The sequence below is a fragment of the Alosa alosa genome, chromosome 24, assembly GCF_017589495.1.
Source record: "Alosa alosa isolate M-15738 ecotype Scorff River chromosome 24, AALO_Geno_1.1, whole genome shotgun sequence".
NCBI classification, from domain to species: Eukaryota; Metazoa; Chordata; class Actinopteri; order Clupeiformes; family Clupeidae; genus Alosa; species Alosa alosa.
In genome coordinates, this window is record NC_063212.1 from 16,752,698 (window position 1) to 16,774,196 (window position 21,499).

Genomic DNA, 21,499 nt, shown 5'->3' on the forward strand with positions numbered 1-21,499 from the left:
ACTTGCTTGGTTAGTCCTGGAGGGGCTGAATCATTCCAAAATAGCATTCCACTGAATAGAAAATCCACAAATGGGGTTTAACCATATACATATACATATATTGTATGTTTTTCAGAGTATATTTCTGTTATGTAAAGCTATAGATGTTTATTTCTAGATAAGGCCAAATATTCATTGTGAAAGAGACTTCACAATATAGTAAAATGAACTTGAGCACAAGGCTATTGGTCACGTTCTGTGTTTGTTTTGTTTTTCTTTGCTCTACAGTTCTTGTTGTTCTTGCTGGCCCGTTCTCTCCATGTGGAAAATGTGTAGCGTTTTCATGGCAGAGTCGGTCCAGTGAATGAGATCCTGCAGTAGATGGTGAGTCCAGATCTTCATGTTCATAGTATTGGAGCTGTCAACCTCTTCTGTTCCCTATCATGAGAGAGAGAACAAGAATCAGAGTAAGCGTGAGGGGGAGAGAGGAGAAAGGGAATCCAAGGCAAGGTCAGGATGAGGAAGGACATGGTCAAACAGATGTGATTCCTTGGGTTTATCACTGTTCGACAGAAACAGGCACACATTTACTGGCGTGTTTACACAGCTGAGGTCAATCAGGCAACACACTTAACGTTGTTGTTGTGAACTAAAACCTCAGAGAAAATCCTAAGTGGATAATTGGAGCAGCTACTGAACATACTGCTTAAGAAAACATCAAAGTTATTTCAGCCAAAACAACACAAACGATTGCAAAAATGTTCTGGCCCGACCTCCTCCTCTTACATCATGACAATAGATCATTGTCAATGTTTTTTATTTATTTATTTCTATGGTGCTGGTGAGGTTCAATTGAAATGATGTGACAAAAACTTGCAATTGTAGAGCTTGTAAGAGACAAAGGCATTCATACAATGAGCACTAGTTGGAAGAAACCACAGGCAGTAATAACAGGCAGTTGTTTCATGGAAATAGTGAGTTCATAAACTGACAATTTCCTCATCTGTACACTGACCTACTGGTGTTTGCGTTTACCGTAACATTGCGCGGCATTAAAATAGCAAGATGTTTTTTGCCAAGTGATTAAATTAGCATTAGTTAATGTGGGACACATTGTATAGCACATTGCGCGTCATACACATGAGAGCCAGTAGACACAAGTGATCCAACATTTTAATTTTCAAAATTCATTCAATTGTCTTGATATAGACCTCTGAAGTTTGCCTACAAAAAAGCTACTATCTTTGCCCAAATAAGGACATCCGGTATCTTGAGATTTTTTTCTATGGGAAAATAACATGGGGATTTTGAATTATCGGACCTGTTAAACTCTCGCAGGTACAAGGAGATCGGAAATGCAGACGCTTTGCACTACACAGTTTTGTCCTCTGCCTTCGAGTGGATACTGTGATTTTCCGTACGTGAAGACGGAACACTTTGATCTTTGCTACCCCAGAGCTAACTTACAATGCAACTTGTCATAGGTAGTTAGCTTCAATTAACACCCGGATCTCCTTATATGGGCAAAGATGGCAACTTTGGTTCCTTTTTGTAGGCGAACTTCAGAGGTCTATTAGCTAGACCACAAAGGGACCAATCATAGTCTTCCCATCCTCTTCACACTGATTTGTGGTAACACGTGTAATGATACTGAAATTCTAGAACCGTTTTTTCAAGAATTATTGATGATAAGGCCTTTTGTGTGCGATAGGAGAAGACAGTGAAACATATTACCCATAAGTGTAACAAAAGTGAGTGTTACCATGGCAATTTAAGTAATAAATAATAATTTGTTTTTATTTCACTTGCATGGAGTACATTTCCCATTGTTAAATTAGCTATCAAAGACCTAGGACCTGATCAGCCCGACATTAACATCGTATACCAACAAAGGACAAGAGTCGGTCATTTAATCGGACATTTTCACGTTCGTGGTAGGCCATATGTCTGATAAGAAGCTGGTTGTCCTAAACGCAATAAAATGTTCTGTTTTCCATGCCTGCTTTTCCGATCTTCTGGGGGACAAGGGGATGTTTGGAGTAGGCTAGTGTAGGTGTGTGTGACATGAAACATTTTCAGAGAAGGCAAAAAACATGAGGCTAGCATCTGAGTTGTGCAAATTAGCCATGCTGGGGAAAGCTAATATTGCAGCACAACTCGATGAGGGCTACAGTGTAAGTGCAAAATCGTGTAGGCCTACGAGTTTATTCACCTGAGAGTGACACAGATAAAGTAAGGCTGATTGCACAGACATTTGATGGGGCTAGTGTCATGAGAGGAGCATCTGGTGGAGTGCGTAAGAAAGTGCAAGACGTGTAGGCTACCCTAATTGCTATGCACATCAATTGAACCTGGTGATGGAAAAGGCTGCGTCAGCAGCATCCTCAGTGCGTGTCTTCTTCTCAGGTCTTTATGGTTTCTCCGCTTTTTTCACAAGAAAAGATTTAAAAGCTTATTTTGGAGTTTTTCGAAATAATTAAAACATCTGGAGATTTTGATACAATCTCAGTTAGAGAGGCTAAAGGGTGTTCTTGAATGCTCTTAGATCCCGAGTTTTCATTCCTTTTAGACCTGTTCTACAAGATCATGCCCCGTGTAGATGTGCTCTATGCACAGCTGCAGAGAGCAATTGATGCAGTGGAGGCACACAGGGTTACAGACAAGTTTGTGGCTGTGACGCCCCAGCTGGTCAGTGCTGGGTCTTGTCGCGCTTCCTGCTCTTTGTCTGTGTTGGCTCTGCTGCTGTTCTGTGTGTGGCCTACAGGGGGAGCTCTGCATAATGGCGTGGGCTAATTGCGCCAGCGATTAGGGCAGGATATAAGTGTGTCCCGGGAGCCTGCTTCAATCTGTCTCTCTCTCTCTCTCTCTCTCTCCTCGTCCGCCTTGTCGCTTCCGCTGACTGCCGGTTCCAGAGTTGCGGGGTGCCGTCGTTGCGGCCGGGCGGGCTACGCCCTGTCCGTTTCTTTTGGTTTTGCGCTTCACCTCACTATGCTGACATACACTACAGTCTTGCTTTACTCTTTATTCACTGACTTTTGTACATAGTTCATTTATTTAATAAATATCTTCTTAATTTTGAGCAGCGTGTGGTCTCCCCTTTTATGTTGTGTTTGCCTTGAGCCGGGCAGGCACAACATGGCCAACATGAGAACGATAGGCCTATAGGCCATTTGTCTGCCGCCATCCTATTTGATAGTTCAAGCTTCCTCAAATTTTCCAAATCATTCCCCAAGGAGTTCGTAAAAAAACTGCCCTTTTACGTGTATGTGTCACTTAATATTGTAGCGTTTCACCAAGAGCCACTGAGTTTCATGAACTGGTTTATTGTCACAAAGCACACAATGCAGCATGTAACACACAGCGGGCCTTGTCAGGCCCAAAACCGAAAGAGACAGAACTTTCCCGAACAGTAGCCTATATTCCCCGGGGGTCCCGCCCCCCTCTCACCAGGCTGCCAACCATGAGCGTGCCCGGGGTTATGCATAGCGCGGGCACTCCCTGATTGACAGCCGGTCACTACAATATTCATTTCTATACAAACCATGGTGGACACGCAAGCCCTCATTCCATGGTATACCCCCCCCATACACACAATATTTACCTTTTTAATAAATAGCCTACTTTTAATTTACTCTTTAAAGTTGAGCTGGCTCTTGAACACAATAATTTCGTTACTTATAATTTCTTTTATGAGTAGGCCTACATGACAATAAACAACTTGAACTTGACTATGAGAGCTGAGTGGTGTAATGCGGCGTGAAGCCTACGCTTGGAGCTCCAGTGGAATTTTGATTTCGATTTCGAATTCTCGGTTAATTTGTTTTCCTCTTGAGTTTTTCCCCCAAAGTAGTTCTCCACTGATCTGAGCTAATGAGCTGATTACCGGTACCTACCTTGTAGCTTTTATTTGTCTGGAATCTCAAAATTTTAAACTTCACTTCTTATGAATAAAATAATTATTAAGTAGGTTAACCATAGGTTAATAATGCATGAACAAAACGGTGTTTTGACCGCAAGTGGTTGCCTAGCCATAGAAAGAAAGAGCCGTAAAAATGAACAAAATCTCCGTGGACCGTCCTTAGTGTGCCTTTTATTTTCTAAACTTGATCATCAGACTCTGCTCCGCCTATTTGTCAACCCAGGAGCTGGTAATGGATTTTTCTAAGAAAATGTAGGGGTGTTCCATTCTATTTCAAGAAAATATTCTTCTATATTCTGCGAAAAGGAATATCAAGGTGTTGTTCTTCCCTGAAACCCAAGCTTTACAGGTTTGTTTATCTGGCTTAGGCCAGGAAAACCAAGGAAATGCAACACACTCCCACTTATATCCGAGTGCATACCAGGTGAGTGAAAACAATTCCCAAATTCTGCACCAGCGCACTCCAGAGCTAACGCCCCCACGTTACAATGATCAAGGCCAAGATAATGGATACATACATCCATCGTTTCAGTTGGGCAATATCAAATCTCCATCTTCCTGTAAAGCCAATTAACTGCAATCCCACTACATTCATATGTATTACTGTATTACTGTATATTTGTTACATCATACCCCAGTGCATTTAGCAAAAAGTGTATGACCTCTGCTCACGTAACAACAAAAAAACATGTTGCTTGTTTTTTTTTTAATTATTATTACATTGTGTGATCAATATGCCAGAATAAATGCACAGGGGTGCAAATAGCATACACTGATATTTGTACCAGACGGGGTACTAATAGGACACATTGCTGTGTGCACCGGGGTACGAATAGAATTCACTTCTTATTTCACCAGGGTATGAATAGCATACACTGCTAATTGTACCAGGGGTGCAAATAGCCTTACCAAATAAAATAACATTAAGTAGGTTAACCATAGGTTAATAATGCATGAAAAAAATGGTGTTTTGACCGCAAGTGCTAACATTATGGGATTCCATTCCCCAGATTTCGCTCATAGCCTAGCCATAGAAAGAAAGAGCCGTAAAAATGAACAAAATCTCCGTGGACCGACCTTAGTGTGCTTTTTTTTCCTAAACTTATCTTTTTTCATCAGACTCTGCTGCCCCGCCTATTTGTCAACCCAGGAGCCGCTACTGCTTATGAGTATAAATGGAATACATTACAACAATGCAAACAATGACCCATGACTTAATGTTAGGCCCACATTATAGTACATTACATTTATGAAGTATGTATATATACACATGTTTAATATCTATATTATGTTAACAGATGTACCCCCCCCATGTCCCATCCATACCTGGGTACAGTCATGATCTGGGCTTAGGTGGTCCGACCCCTGGTCGACGTCCTCGGCCTCTAGCAGGACACGGGTGCTGTGCAGCAGGTGTCCCAGTCGCACCTTCACAGCCTGCCTCACCTCCTCGTACTCGCCCCCACCCTCGCCCATCTCCTCCTCCTCCCAGACGATCTGCCGCTCCAGGAGTTCCAGGCAACGCCTCAGAGCGCAGCGGTGGTGCCACACCCTCTCAACCGTGGTCAGCACGTCAGGGGAGGAGATCGCTGCCACGGACACCAGGTGCGGCCCACCCTCCGAGGTTTTATTCTCAGGGAAGGTCTCTCGCTCCTTCTGGGGAGATGGGTGGGGTTGAGGAGAGGAGAAGAAAGGGAAGAAGGGGGGTGAAGGGTAGTGGTGGTGGTGGTGGTGGTGGCATGACAAAGCGCACAGGCGGGTCGATTTAATTTTGTTAACACAAGGGGGAAAAAAGAAAAAAAGCTTGAGGTGATGTACGATACAATAAAAGCGTTTCAGTTTAATTCGATTTCAAGACGGAGAAGCCACTCAGCCTAGATTTAGGGTCAAGAGAGGTGAAGTAGGAATGGACAGAGGATACTAGGGGTATAGCAAGTCATTTTTGTTGGCAAAAATAAAACGTGTCTAGACTCTAGACGTACAATAATGAGGTTACTCTGAATTAAAAGAAAAAACAGTTAAAAGAAATTTTGATTCGTTTTTTTTTTCTGGTAAGGTATGTTGAATCCCATTTATAAAATTGTACAGGATCAACAAACAATGGACACCTGAATCAGGTCCATCAGACCCAATAAATGGACACTGGAAAATGCTGTTGTAGAGTTGTCTTCGGTTGCATTATAGTGTCTGTATCTTTTGCCAAACACTAAAAAGTAGATCCACACCCCTTTTCCCTGGAAGATAAGCATGTTAGGAGATTAATCAGCAGTCTCACTAAAAGCAGTGGGTCAAATCTCATTTAGGCTGCACGCCAGAATAGGTAACCATCAATCCACAGCCTACACCTTCTACTGAAACACCCGATGGTTGTGCATTAAGAAATCGTTAAAAGACAGAGGTCTACTAATCTATTGGGCAGTGGATGCCATGAGTGAGCAAAACAGCTCTCCTGAAACAGAAAGCTGCGGAAAAGTCTGGATTACGGTGTGCAAATTAAGGCTATTGCACCACTACAGCTGGCATTTCTTGCATCCACTTCAGCATCCCCAGTCAACCCGACTGACTGCACTGCGTCTACATCGAGTCTTGAAAATGGCTGATAGATTAAAAGCGACTGATGTGTCGACAAATTTTCCCTAAATGACTTTGTCAATCATTATCGACAATTTGTTTTTAGTAGCCTAGTTAAAAAAAAAACTGAACGCTTGATGACTAGCCATCTGTGCCGAGGAAATTGTTACTGAAATGTCTAGGCTACTCTGTATTTGCATTGTATTCATTGAAATAATATAACGCTACCCTCGCCAAAAGCCTTCACGTCTCTGTCATTGAATTGATAATGAATTCTTGCAGGCCGTGTGTCAGTTAAGGTAGCATTTTAGGCGACATATAACGGTGCGCGCGTTTAGATTCACATAACGTTAACTTGACTGAGAAGATAGTAGCCTAGTTAGCATACTCACATACAGCTCCAAAAGTCGACTGCAATCCTCCTTTATCAAGCGGGCCAGATCCACAGCTTTCCTTGTCGCTGGACTCCCCTGGCCGGTCGGTTGTGGGTCCTCTTGCCCCTCCATGGCAGCGGCACCAACACAGGAATGCTACCGAGGCTGTAGTTTTTCCGATCACCGACAAGACACGACTCGGTTAATTGATAACAAGGTGCCGTTTTCTTGATGTCGTTTTTTAACCTATTTATTTCGACAACATTCTAAAATTGCTTAAGTTGAATCACACGCTACGGCTTTAGCGGTCACTGGCCTAAAGGGATTTGTTTTGTAGAGTAGGTATCCTAAACAGGCAGGCAGACCACGGGAGAGCGGACAAGCAAGCGGACAAGCTGCATGGGACATGTACGGGGCGTTTCTAGGGGCGGGACTGATACGAAGATCACAGTTTGTAGCTCACGTCATCATGATCGGCACCAACACACGGGCACGGCCGGCGCACACTCATACTCAGGCACACGCACTCACACACACGCACTGTTTTCTGGGCTAAATAAATACCTCAGCATTTGTTGTCTACAAAAAATATATTTTTGTCTGCCAGTCTGTCTATTAGCTATAGCCTAATGCTCAGTATGTACCTTGTGTGTTGTATTGTGAGTTAGTGTGAGCAAGTCTCTGAGTCATTCTCACAGAGTTGCTAATTGATTGGTCCAGTCAGGCCCACCTTAGATTTGTTTTCTAATTTGTTCGCCAAGTGTAAGCAGAAGCTGTGAAGACTGCACTGGCAGGGCAGACAAGAGTGGCCTTGAGGGAGGCAGAGCAAAAATCGGAAACGATCCAAGCAAGGAGGGGTGCCCTGCGTCTGCATAACTGTCGACTTGCTCACACAGTCACATCTCTGTCATAACCTGCCAGGACTCACTGACTTTTATTGGTCCGTCAAGCAAGCGATGAATTCATGTCTCAAGAAGGAGTGACTATCCCCACACACATGCAAACTACTGTGCAGAGAAGGGAATAGATCTCCGACAAACGTCCGGTTCATAGGCCTATTATAGCCTACTGGAATTGTTGTATGCTTATTAGGCCTAATATTTTTTTTTACTAATTATTCTATTATGTTATTATTCATTTTATTTGTTAGGGACTATGTAGCCTACACTTTTCACATAAATGTTACCAAATGATGTATTGTACCAGAGTTAGCCTTAGGCTACATCTGCAGTCCTACATACACGAGACAACATTCAACAAACAGCATAGATCGAAGCCTACAGCAATATAATGCACATGGTGACACACACACACACACACACACACTTGGTCAGCACCATGTTGAAAGACAAGAAAATCAAATAAATAAGAAAATCAGAATGTTTAGCTTATGAGTGTTGCAGTGTTGAGTGTTTTTTAAGGTTTTAATTCAAATTTAAAGCTACTGATAGAACCACAGCTCTTTATTGTCTGGATGGCATTCCATTGTGTGATGGCTTTAACTGAACATGCTGATGGCAAAGGATATAACGAAAGGGAACAGCACAGTGGTGTATGGAATATTCTAGTGGATCTTACACAGCTAACAGAGCAGGAACAGACAAAATTGTGTAAACAGGTGGAAGCCGAGCCATGTAGAATTTTGTAGCCTATATTACTAGATTTGAAAAAAAGAACAACCCATATGTCTAAAGTTTTCAAATTTTAGACAATTAGATTTCTCCAGAATCTCACTGTGATGATGCATTCATGGCTAGAGTCCGTTATTACAGAGAGATTCTATAAATTGAATGGTTGTTTTGTTTGCCTACCCGCATGCAATAGGAGATGTGGGTATAAATCAAAGCATATCTTGGCGGCTTCCATGGAGAGAGAGGATCTAATCTGTCTCAAATTTTCTAGGTTGTATTTAATTGTTTTAGTCATTTTCTTAATGTGTTTCTTAGATCTGAATCCAAATCCTGACACCAAATTCTGACAGACATAGTTGGCTTTCCTGAAACAGCCTAAATGCTAGTGGTGTCAACAATAATCGATTCGGCGATGCATTGCAATGCGGGGCATGCAGGATTCAGCATCGATGCGGCAACGTGCCTTAATGAATTATGTCACTGTTTATTTTCTGGCCTTGAGTGGACAATAAAGTTGTGAAGTTTCAATTACTTCTGGGGGCATTTCCGGAGCAACGTTGTAATGACATGCGCAGCCTGTAGCGGCAGCACTATAGCATAACAACAACACTAAAGAATCAAGATGACGGAGGGAGATGAACGCGATAGACGGGTAATTAAAAACGCACCCAAAGCTTGGAAAGCGGACATCTTGGCACATTTCGGATTCTATGAAGTTAATGGGAAACTAGACAAGATGTACGCGGTGTGTAAAACCTGCCACACTAAAATCAAGCACGTTGGCAATACAACTAACTTCACGAACCATGTCGACACATGTTACTGTGTGTGCAGTATGTGCAGGGTAGGAATTTCACGACGGCCATGGCCATCGTTGCCCCTTGAGGTGGCCGTGATGCCCCTTTGAAAATCAGAGGTTTACAGGCCACGGTGGCCTTGGTGTCCCCTTCTTTCGATATTCTTTTTTGCGTCCGACTAATTCAGCCTATGGCCTGTCAAAATAAGCATTCACAGCGCAAATTAATTTAGTCTTTTACGCAGTGGAGAAAGTCACAGCACACGGCAAGAAAGAAAGTGCATGCAAATTCACCCATTCTTCTCAGTTGAACTACTCACGAACGAGCCTACTCATCACACAGACATCACAAGTAGCCTCACATCACATGAAAAAGCTTTTTCTCAGCTTTTAAACAATGTTAGCCGTTAATTGCTGTGGTGAACGGTTCATGAGAAAAGTAAATAATATAATTCAAATTAATCATAAATTCTACTGAAGGTTATGCGCCCATCTCCCTACCCATTTATATCGGTGGGATACTTCACGAACCCTTCATTCAACACATAACAAACCATATATCAGAATAAACAGCTGACCTTACCGAACAGAAAGGTGTAAAGCAGTCCCCTGTACAGTTAGCCGTTCCAGAGTAATCCAGTTTTGAATTTGCAGCAAATTTCGACATGCATGGATGTCTCCAAATTTGGGCTTTAAGTTTTATAATGTGTTTAAATTATTAAACTTATTAAAATGCAAAATTTGCCTTGTTGTGTGCAGTAGAATTTTGATGAATCGCAATGCATCGTAGAATCGAATTGAATCGAATCGTTTACCTGGTGAATCGTAATCGAATCGAATTGTGAGGGCAGTGCCAATGCACACCCCTACTAAATGCCAGCTGTCAGAGTGAACTGGAGGCAACAAAGAGCTCAAATACAACATGTAGGCTAACTTTACAAGATAATATTCAACAATTAGTAACACAAATGCACACAGAATTGTAATTGTTTGCAAAGTACAGACAATTTTATTTGTTTTTTTCTTTGAGAAGAAAGGGGGGAAGGGGGTAAGCCCAAAGTCTCGTGTAATACAACTTGGCAAGGCTTTGAACCAGATATAGCCATGATTAAGGGACAAGCTTTTTTATGCCAACCTTTCGTCTTTCCTTCAATGTAGCCTATTTTTGGCAAAGAGATCCATACGCAGGAAAGGAGGCATATGAGGTCACCGAGGTCCGGACCTCTGTCATCTTTTAAGAGCTAAAAATAATTTCATTTTTCGTTTATTATACAGGAAATGATTAAAAGTAACATTAAGTTACAGTTTAAACGGGCCTGAATCAGTTTAAAAACTGGTTTCCAGCAGGTTCCTGTTCTGCAGAAACATAGAACATAGGACACAGTTCCGGCATATGAAGACAGAAACACATGTACAGGACATTAGCATGGGCTAGACAGATACAGACATCTAAAAACAACAATACAGACAGCAAGACTTGGACAATACAGAACAATCAATGAGTGCAAGTGTAACTGTTGAGAAGGAACAGTATGTATGCCTTTTTGAAATATGGGATGGATGGTAGTGTTCTGATGAGATGGGAAATGTCATTCCAAATGTGGGTGTATGTATGAAAAAAGGATTTCATAGTTGTTTTTGTATGGGGGGACTGGAATGAATGCCAGTGAAACTGACCTAGTGAGGCATACAGGTCTCATATTGTGTGTTGGGAGAAGTGCAGCAAGTTTTGGTGAAGTGCTATTTTGAATCTGAAAATAAAATGTAATAGCGTGGCTAGCACTGGAAAGTCAGAGTGTTTGAGCGTGTCAGTGCAATGCAATGGTGAGACCACTTTGGAAGATTACTGTGTATCTTTTGAGCTTGATTGTATAGTCATGCTATTGATTCAGTAACTAGATGTACCGCAGAGCGGTACAAAATATGACCGCCGCCCAGTCCAGCACATTATTTCCACAAAACAAATCCTTTCCTACTTTTTTGTGTGTTTGTAATTGAGTGTGTGCAGAGTGTGTGGTTGTTTTTGTGTATATGTGTTTTGTGTGTTTGTGTGTGTGTGTGTGCGTGCGTGCGTGCGTGTGTGTGCGTGCGTGTGTTTATGTATGTAGGTGTGTTTGTATGTGTGGGTGCATGTGTGTGGGTGCATGTGTGTGTTTATGTGTTTGTGTGCGTATGCGTGTTTGTGTGTGTCGTGTGTGTGCATGTATGTGTAGTGTGTGTGTGTTTACATGTCTTTGTGTGTGTGTGTTTTTGTGTGTGTGTGTGTGTGTGTGTGTGTGTGTGTGTGTGTGCATAGGTGTGTGTCTCTATGTATGTGTACATAAATAAAGCAAATCAGGGAACCACCTACTCTTTGCGATAAGTGCCATTGGAATCTTTAATAACCATGGTGAGTCAGGACCTCAATTTAACATTCATGCAAAGGAAAACATCTCCTGCAGTACAGTGTCCCTGTCAGAACACACACACATAAACACGCACACATGCACACAATTCAAGAATTTCTCAGAATTATGAACAGGCAAGATGGGGGTGGGGTTGTATAACATGTTTTTTACATGTGAAATCTATGAACTAATCATGTTTTGGTACTTGTTGTCTAGCAGATACCAGTAAGAATTGAGTGTGCATAATTGCAATGCAATTCAGTGAGACAGTTAGAATCATATATGCCTTTCACCTTTCGGTTTTAGCCAGCAGCCAGACCAGCAGATACTCTGACTTTGCTGAATTACTGAAGCTAAGCAGGCTTAGTTAGTACTTGGATAAGAAACCTCCTTGGAAGAGTATAGAGGTTCCTGCTGGAAGTGGTGTTGGTGGCTGGCCAGTAGGTGGCACTCTTCCCTGTGGCCAAAAGCCACCAAACAAATATAAATCCCAATGTCCTATTGCAGTGACAGGGACACTGTACTGCAGGAGATGTTTTCCTTTGCATGAATGTTAAATTGAGGTCCTGACTCACCATGGTTGTTAAAGATCCCATGGCACTTATCGCAAAGAGTAGGTGGTTCCCTGATTTGCTTTATTTATGTACACATACATAAAGACACACACATGCACACACACATAAACACACACACAAAGACACGTAAACACACACACACTACACATGCACACACACATACATGCACACACACAACGCCCACAAACACGCACACAAACACATAAACACACACACACACATGCACCCATACAAACACACCTACATACACAAACACAAGCACACACACACACACACACACACACACACACACACACACACAAAAACACATATACACAAAAACAACCACACACTCAATTACAAACACACAAAAAAGGAACAAAGTAGGAAATGAACAAAATTTGACAAGCGTGACTTATTTTTGTGGAAAAAATGTGCTGGACTGGGCGGCGGTCATATTTTGTACCGATCTGCGGTACATCTAGTTTCCTTAGTGGTAAGAGACTCAAGATAAACACAATTGCATGTAAGTAAGTTTCAGAAACAGAAAAGGAAAGATATGATCTAATCTTGTTATACACATAACGTTTCTGATTCAGCTTTTTTGTTAGCACACTTAGAAATGTGTTGAAGTGACGTTACTCAACATTGCTTAGAGCACCTTTAACTTTAATCTTAAGACACATGTCTGCATAATGCCTCACACTCATACGTCGCATACACACATCATGTAATTTACAACCTGAAGCAACTTAATGTAACTTAAAGAAACTTACATCATATTAAAATTCACTAAAAATTAAAAAAAGAAAAGAAATTGGCATGTGTATGAATCATTTTGGGCTTAATTAATATAACCATATGTATTTTTGTGATGTCTGTGCATACGCTGTTGTGGAGTGTTATGTGTGGGCGGGTAGGTGTGTGTGTGTGTGTGTGTGTGTGTGTGTGGATGGGACTAAACACACACTCGACAAGAGATGTCCTGTTTCACAGGTCCAGAGAAGGAGGGCTGGGTGTCCCTCACATAGAGTGGGTGTATGTTGCCGCCAGAATAAGCAACCTGTTAAGGATGCTAAATAATGATGACGCAGCCGTGTGTGAGCTTGTGTGAGGATGCCAGCTTCCTCGGGTTCAGAAGAAAACCCAATGGAAAATTGGACACCAAAACACCAGGCTTCGGCGCGGCTCAGACTGGCTGGACCTGAATGACCTCTGCAACCGCGCAAATATCCAACTGCGCTGGAGGAACACAGGACAGTCAGTGGAAGTCAACAAGAACATTATCATAGATCCAACCATCACGGCAGAGGCAACCATCACAACTGGTGACAACATTCAACTCCTTGACGCGCAAAACACCAGAAGGACAATAATCAATCACTTCCATTCACGCATGATTCAGCACTGGACAGGCCTACGCCTACAAGGACAACTGGGCTGCCTGCCCTGTGCCGACCATAACGTATTGCAGTTCTGAAAAACACAGCCCTACAAGATGACATCCACAGATTTACAATTAAAGCTTGTCTTCAGGTACAAACAAAGTCCACATGGTTTCCCTCCGCACATGAGCCGTTTTGTCTGCAACATCATAGCCGGCAAAGGGAGACTATCGTGCACATCCTTAATGGCTACGCTGCCTACAAAGGACTGTACATCGCGCGCCACGACCGTATCGTTGAGCTGTCAGTGAAGGAGCTCCGTGACAATGCCAACTTTACTACAATCCACCACAACGAAAAGATCAAGACAGACTGCCCCCCCCCCACCACCACACGAACAGTGCGCTACATTGGAAACTGCCATAAATAACTTACCAAATACACCCAACATTGTTAAAGGAACACGCCACCCAATGTCAGTAGTAATATATGTTCTTACCTTAACTTTCACGAGTTGAGTCATACCTCTCCCATGTCGGTTTGTGCACTCAAACGCTCTGGTACGTGGCGCGAATGTGTTAGCATGTTGCTATGCTAGCGGCCTCAGACGTAGCCAGACGTAGAAGTAATCAAAAACATCCACGTTTTCCCGACTTAAATACAGTTACACGAGTTGTTGATTAAAATGTCTACGGTCAAACAACATGAAACGTGGCGATTTTCCAAGCGAATAAACTTGGGAGTACTTCGACCTAGCGTAGTAATATTAATTAACACCTAATTGTAGATCCTATCCACCACAGAGTTTAGAATCCATGCTTGATCAGCCTCCCCCTCCCCTCTGAGCGAGAGAGAGGCACACACACACACTAGAGATGCGCTGATGGGCTATTATTTCAACCATAACTGCATAGCAAAACTTATCATCCATCCGCCATCCATCAGCACCAAAGTTTTTTGACCAATTTTCAAAACTGCACCAGCCCACCATCCGCTGGTTGTTTTAATGTATATGGGTGATGCAGCGCTGCTGACGTGAGGCTAGAAAGCTCTTGCCTGTTCTAGAACTTGCCTGTTCTAGAAGATCCAATGCAGCAAATAGGCTATATTAAGGGCCAGTCTCAATTCTCTGTTTTACCCCTTCCCCTTCCCCTATCCCTTCATCTTAACCCTACCCCTTGTCCCTCGAAACCGAGTGGCAAGACATAGGGGTGAAGAATATTCCCTTTGGAAATGAGATACCACTAGAGCTGGATGATTGAAACACTTGAATTAACGTAATTTACAGAGATCGTACCACACTGAAAGCTAATATTTTGTCACTAGCAACCTGTCTTCTGTCAAATAGGCTATCATTGCATTTTCAGCTCGGAATAAAACCATTCAGGAATTATTTCAACAACAGCAGAACGTGCCTATGTTCGTTCGCAGCCTACCTTTTGGTCCGGGTGAATGAAACAGGGATGGGGGACAAAATAGGATCTACAATTAGGTGTTAATTAATATTACTACGCTAGGTCGAAGTACTCCCAAGTGCTATTTCGCCACACATTGTAGTTCTCCTTTTTATTCGCTTGGAAAATCGCCACGTTTCATGTTGTTTGACCGTAGACAACTGTATTTAAGTCGGAAAAACGTGAATGTTTTTGATTACTTCTACGTCTGGCTACATCTGAGCCCGCTAGCATAGCAACATGCTAACACATTCGCGCCGCGCACCAGAGCGTTTGAGTGCATGTACCGACACGGAGAGGTATGACTCAACTCGTGAAAGCTAAGGTAAGAACATATATTACTACTGACATTGGGTGGCGTGTTCCTTTAATGAACACACCAAAGCCGTTACAATAACAGAAATTGGTTGCTCTTTTGATGCTACATGGACATCTGCTATGCTTCAAAACTGTTGAAATATCAACCATGGTACAATGTTTTCAATAACTCTGGCTATATATATATACTACTCCTGTAAAATCATTGCCCTATTTTTTGGTAGTTTAGGCCATATGCACAAGATGTGTGTACGAGACCTGCAGATCTGTGGACTACATAAGAACAAGGCCAAAAAACTGACAAGATATTGCTCTGTATCAGCAGTAATTGGTAGCCACTACATATGGAGGCGTAGGTACTTCCTTTACCCCTAATGTGCATAATGGACTCGGCTGTTGCTGTTTTACACCTTTCTGTCAAATTTGGATTATGCCATGATATATGCTTATCTTCTAATCCAAATAAAGAATTTAAATGTGTGTGTGTGTGTGTGTGTATTGTATCATGATTTTGACATCATTTCCTTTTTTGTTCAATACTTTTCATTGTTGTTCCATGTGTTCCACTGCACCTTGACCGTTATAAGAATTGATATTCATGAATAAAGTTATGTTTTTTATTTACCTTTCTTACTCCTGAGACATAACTTGAGAAGAAATGAGATTCCTGAACACAAAGTTCTTAAAACATATTCAGAATGTTTTTAAGATAACCCTGCACCTGTCTTAAAAATGGAATATTGAAAAGTTAAGCCTCTAAAGTCATTAATGTAAACATATTTTAAGTTAGACAGCCAGTTTTCAAATTCAGTCTTCCATATGCAAACTTTCAATAGATAAGCTATTGCAATTGTTCAATGAACCAATGGGTTGTAAATTGTGTTCAATTAAGCCAGAGCCGGACCGCCATACACACTATGCCCGTTGAGTAGGATAACATTCAGCAAGGTTTGGAAGTCTCCCCCAGACAAATATGACACTGGACAACTCAAGCGGAAGGACGTTCCTCAGCTGACACCCCCCTTCTTACAACCAAACACAGTACAAAGATAGGCTCATGGCTGGCAAACCACACAACAAGAACAAATTGAAACTCAAATCAAACACAGGAAATGGGGCTGGATCGGCCACACCTGAAGAAAACCATCCTCCAACACGACCAGACAGGCTTTAACCTGGAACCCACAAAGGAAAAGAAAACCAGGAAGACCAAGAAACAGCTGGAAAAGGTTTGTCTTGGCAGAACTCAAGAAAGTAACAACATCTTGGAAGGAAGCAGAGAAGATCGCCCAACACCGAATCAGCAGGAGGAAGTTCATGAATGACCTATGCTCCCTAAAGAGCAAAAGGGTTTAAGTCAAGTAAGTCAAGTAAGTCCATGTATAAGCCGCAGTTAATAGTTGGGTAATTACTGTAAAAAAGCAATGGATGAAATACAGGTTGTTCACAAGTCTCGAAGCTCGAGTAAGAGTCAAGTCTTTTGAGGTCGCAAGTCAAGTCTGAAGTCACTGTTTGTGCGACTAGGCCTCCTTACACCAAACAACTTTAAGAAGATTAGGAAAAGATTCTTGAAACATTGGAGTCTTTTCAGTAAAGCTTGAATGGGGGGCATTAGTTAAAAGACTACAATCTTTCAAGAATCTTTCCCAAATCTTGTCGAAGTTGTTTGGTGTAAGGTGGCCATTAAGTGCGACTCAAGTCCGAGTCTCAGACTTGAGTCCCCATTTCTGCAACACACTATTGGCGATGCGATCACCCATCGATTCAGTGGAGATACTCTGACCAGACAACTGTTTCTATTATGATGTATCAAAATCACACTGAAAAATAGCAAGGGGCCAATCAGAGCAATGTGACAACGACGGTTGCCCCATCGTTCCACTTGCTGTGTGTGTTTCCCCATTCACTTCAATAGATTTTATTTTATTTCTTTTTGCAAGTCACCTGCCATAAATCGCCGTTGCGTTGCCGGCCAGGTGTATTTTAAGATGTCTCATCCTGAATACAAGCAAATTTGTTCTATAAACAAGCAAATTTGGCTGCCATGTGAGAGCAAATTTGTCTTGATAAGACTCCTTAAAATAAGTCTTCTCAATTGAGTCAAAACTAGATGTACCACAGAGCGGTACAAAATATGACCGCCGCCCAGTACAGCACATGTTTTCCACAAAAATAAGTCACGCTGAAAGGCATATATGATTCTAACTGTCTCACTGAATTGCATTATGCACACTCAATTCTCACTGGTATCTGCTAGACAACAAGTACCAAAACATGATTAGTTCACAGATTTCACATGTAATATACATTTTATACAACCCCACGCCCATCTTGCCTGTTCATAATTCTGAGAAATTCTTGAATTGTGTGCATGTGTGCGTGTACATGTTTATGTTTATGTGTGTGTGGGTGTGTGTGTGTGCGTGCATGTGTGTGTTTGCCTGTTTATGTGCCTGTGTGTGTGCATATGCATGCATGCGTATATATGTCTACTGTGTGAGTATGTGTCATACGTAGGTTTACTGTGAATGTATGTGTGTGCGTGTGTATCTGTTTATGCACATGTGTGCACATGGAATGGGTTAACATGACCCCTGGAGGCAAACATACGAAAAAAATTGGTCATCCTAGGCACGGTTCTCAAGATATTCACAGAAAACTGTGTCTGCCCTACCCTCCTTTTGGGGGGTCCAGTACAGCGGGGGGGCTACAGATCAAAACGAAAAACGATGGTTCCATGCTATCCATGTGGGTTACATGCCCACCAAGTTTAGTGTACCCCGGTCTTTCAGTGTCCCTGGAATCCTTGTTGGTGTAATGGTCACTAAATGTACACATAAATTATTTTATTGTAAGGCCCCCCATGAACGAAAGTTCACAAAACTTGGCATGCATTTGAAGGGTGTCATAATGATCCTACACTTTCAATTTCGTGCAGTTTTGACCATGTCAGCCAGAGATATTGTGATGAAAACACCTAATTTTTTGCTTTTTAATTTTTAACAAGGTGGCGCTATACATGAAATAAGTGGTAATGGGATGAGTTGACATGCCCCCTTAAGACCAACATACAAACAAAAGGTGGACCTCCTAGGCCCTACGGTTCTCGAAATATTCACAGAAAACTGTCTCCGGCCACCTACAGGCCAGTTGGTGTATAGTAACATAAATTAATTTATTGTGTGGCCCCCTATGAACGGAATTCCACGAAACTTGGCGTGCATTCAGAGGGTGTTATAATGATCATACACTTCCAATTTCGTGCAGTTCTGACTATGTTAGGTCACAGATACCTGTGATTACAACACCTCATTTTGACTTTTTTGTGTTTTACTAGGTGGCGCTATACATGAAATGAGTGGTTATGGAATGGGTTGACATGGCCCCTTGAGATCAACATACAAAAAAGAAATGGTCCTCCTAAACCTTATGGTTCTTGAGATATTCACAGAAAACTGTGTCTGCCCTACCCTCCTTTCGGGGGGTGCAGTCCAGCGGGGGGGCTACAGATCAAAATGAAAAACGATGGTTCCATGCTATCCATATGGGGTTACATGCCCACCAGGAAATTTGGACATCCTTCGAAAAAAAAAAAAAAAATGGTTCCATGCTATCCATAATGCCCACCTATATGACTTTCAGTGTCCCGGAATCCTTGACGGAAATTTGGACATGCGAAAAAAAAAAAAAATCTGACTAAACCTATATGACCGCCGCTTCGCTGCGCGGCGGTCATAATAACCATTGGTTATACTTTTTCTGCAGTGTATAGCTGAATAAAATTGCTAGATATGGCATACAGAGTCTGCCTATAGGGGGCATAAGTGATAGCTGTGTGGTGGTGGGGTCTTGTATAGGTTCCATTGTGATTAATGTCACCAATTCAACCTTGGGCTAAAGTGGAGATGCCCTTATTATGACCGCCGCACAGCGAAGCGTCATATAGGTTTAGTCAGATTTTTTTTTTTTTTTTTTTTTCGCATGCCCAAATTTCCGTCAGTGATTCCCGGGACACTGAAAGACCGGGGTACACGAAACCTGGTGGACATGTAACCCCACATGGATAGCATGGAACCATCGTTTTTCGTTTTGATCTGTAGCCCCTCCGCTGAATTGGGTAGGGTAGGGCAGACACAGTTTTCTGTGAATATCTCGAAAACCGTAGGGTTTAGGAGGACCATTTTTTTTTTGTATGTTGATCTCAAGGGGCCATGTCAACCCATTCCATAACCACTCATTTCATGTATAGCGCCACCTAGTTAAACACAAAAAGTAAAAATGAGGTGGTGTAATTGAAGGTATCTGTGACCTAACATAGTCAAAACTGCACAAAATTGGAAGTGTAGGATCATTATGACACCCTATGTATGCACGCCAAGTTTTGTGGAATTCCGTTCATGGGGGCCACACAATAAATTAATTTATGTTACTATACACCAACTGGCCTGTAGGTGGCCGGAGACAGTTTTCTGTGAATATCTCGAGAACCATAGGGCCTAGGAGGTCCACCTTTTTTTGTATGTTGGTCTTAAGGGGGCATGTCAACCCATCCCATTACCACTTATTTCATGTATAGCGCCACCTAGTTAAAAATTAAAAGCAAAAAAATGAGGTGTTTTCATCTCAATATCTCTGGCTGACAAGGTCAAACTGCACGAAATTAAAAGAGTAGGATCATTATGACACCCTCTGAATGCATGCCAAGTTTTGTGTACTTTCGTTCATGGGGGCCTTACAATAAAATAATTTATGTGTACATTTAGTGACGCATACACCAACAAGGATTCCCGACACTGAAAGACCGGGTACACTGAACTTGGTGAGCATGTACCCCACATGGATAGCATGGAACCGTCATTTTCGTTTTCATCTGCAGCCCCCCCGCTGGACTGGACCCCCCGAAAGGAGGGTAGGGCAGACACAGTTCTCTGTGAATCTTTTATGGTATGTTGGTCTCAAGGGCCCACATCAACCTGGCTCATAATCACTCATTTGTGATTTGCCCCCGGTAAAAATGAAAATCAGTAGGATTAAAAGAAAGCCAAAATAAATATTCATCATCATCATCATGGCTGCATTTTCAGTATTGGCGAGAAGTAGTCGTTTGTCCACTAGATGGCGCATCGTTGCAGTGAGACGTAATTTTGTTGGAAGTTAAAAGTGGGTTGGAAAAAACAATGGACGCTTCATACAAGGACTGTAATTTACCGCAGCGAACATCTAATAAGGATAGGACGATGTTCACATGAAGTGTAATTCCCATTTCTTCTTGAAGCCGAAATAAATCTAAGGATGTTTCTCGGACATGCTTGGTTTTTACTGCAGGTACGTTAATCTTGTAATATCAATAAGGACCTAGGTAATGTTACCGTTAGCGTTGGTTGAGTGATGGAGGCATTTGATTGATTGCATTTGTAGAAAACTATAAATGCGGTTATACCAAGCAAATTGATAGCAGCACTGTTTGTATCTTTCGACTGTCATTTATTGCACGTGCTACAAAATCATTCTGTGCAATGGAAGATTTACCAACGTTACACCGGTCTGATACAGTTTTGCCTATACATGCGTGAGACTGAGACGCCTGTTTATTTTGTTTTAAGTGCGTGCAGGGTGTGAGAGGGGAATCGATGTGCTTTGATTACAGCTTGGTAGTTGTAGTCTGTGAAATTAAAAAGCACGTGTGTGTGAAGGATCCAAACAATGACACCTTCATTTCATTATGGCTGCTTTAGCAACACACCTTAAGCTACTGTGTAGTGGGTCCCATTTAGAAGTGGCTACTTCATTCAAGCTTTCCTTGACTCATGGAGCTGCGTGAATGTTATTACAACTTTTCGCCGATATGACAGTTTAAGTCCGCTTGATACTGTAAGGCGTAAGCCATTGGTTTCAAAGGAGATTTTATTTGTGTCGCCAGCATAGCCTATTGACAATTTATGTTGTCAATAGGCCTACCTTATAATCCTACCTGTAGCTTAGGGAAGCTAACAACTTTCTATTAGGATCTAGTTTGTTAGTTACCGTTTTGTCATAACTCCCTGATGCATTTTGCATTTAGAATAGCCAGAGCGTGTATATCTCAATCGAAAATTAAACAATATCGGTGCCTATGGACTAGGCTGGGTGAA